Genomic DNA, 798 nt, shown 5'->3' on the forward strand with positions numbered 1-798 from the left:
AGTCAGTGGTTCTCAACCTTCTGGCCCTTTAAATACAGTTCCTCATGTTGTGACCCAACCATAATATTATTTTCGTTGCTACTTCATAACTGTAGTGTTGCTACTGTTATGAATCGTAATGTAAATATCTGATTTGCAGGACGGTCTTAGGCGACCCCTGTGAAAGGGTCGTTCAACCGCCAAAGGGGTCGCGACCCACAGGTTGAGAACCGCTGGAAGTGGACTCGGGGTGAAATTACAGTACTTATTGTGTCACAGCGTTAAAAATAAAGACATTCATTTATCAAATATCTGTTGAGCGCCCACCCCCGCCCAGCACACACACCAATTCACAGCACCAGCTCCGCGGGCTTCCCTGGCTGAAACCTGAGGCCCCATTTCTGCAGAGCTCGCCACCAGCTACGGAGCTGAGCAAGTGCTCCGCCCCGTCCGCAGGCCTCGTCACCGCCCGGGAAAGTGCCCCGAGGGAGCCTACGGTGTCCCACGAGGACAGGGAGGCGCTTCTCTCGGAAACTTGTCCGCCCGCATTAAAGATGGCGCCTGGGGCGTCAGGTGTCCCTGCTGCGCGGCCCTCCCGTCGGGGGCGGGGCCTACAGAGAGCAGGTGTGAGTTTCAGAAGGGTGTGTTTTGCTTTTCCCGCCCTCTTCCTCCTCCCCTCGCTTTCCCAGCATTTGCTGAGGGTGAACGAGGAAAGATTCGATCAAATTTAACCAGAAGAACTCAAGACGGGACGCAGAGCAGCGACTTCTGGGAGAGCCGCGCGCGCGGCTGGGCTCGGGGGGAGGGGCCAGGGGCGGA

The sequence above is a fragment of the Myotis davidii genome, unplaced genomic scaffold (genome assembly GCF_000327345.1).
Source record: "Myotis davidii unplaced genomic scaffold, ASM32734v1 scaffold987, whole genome shotgun sequence".
NCBI lineage: Eukaryota > Metazoa > Chordata > Mammalia > Chiroptera > Vespertilionidae > Myotis > Myotis davidii.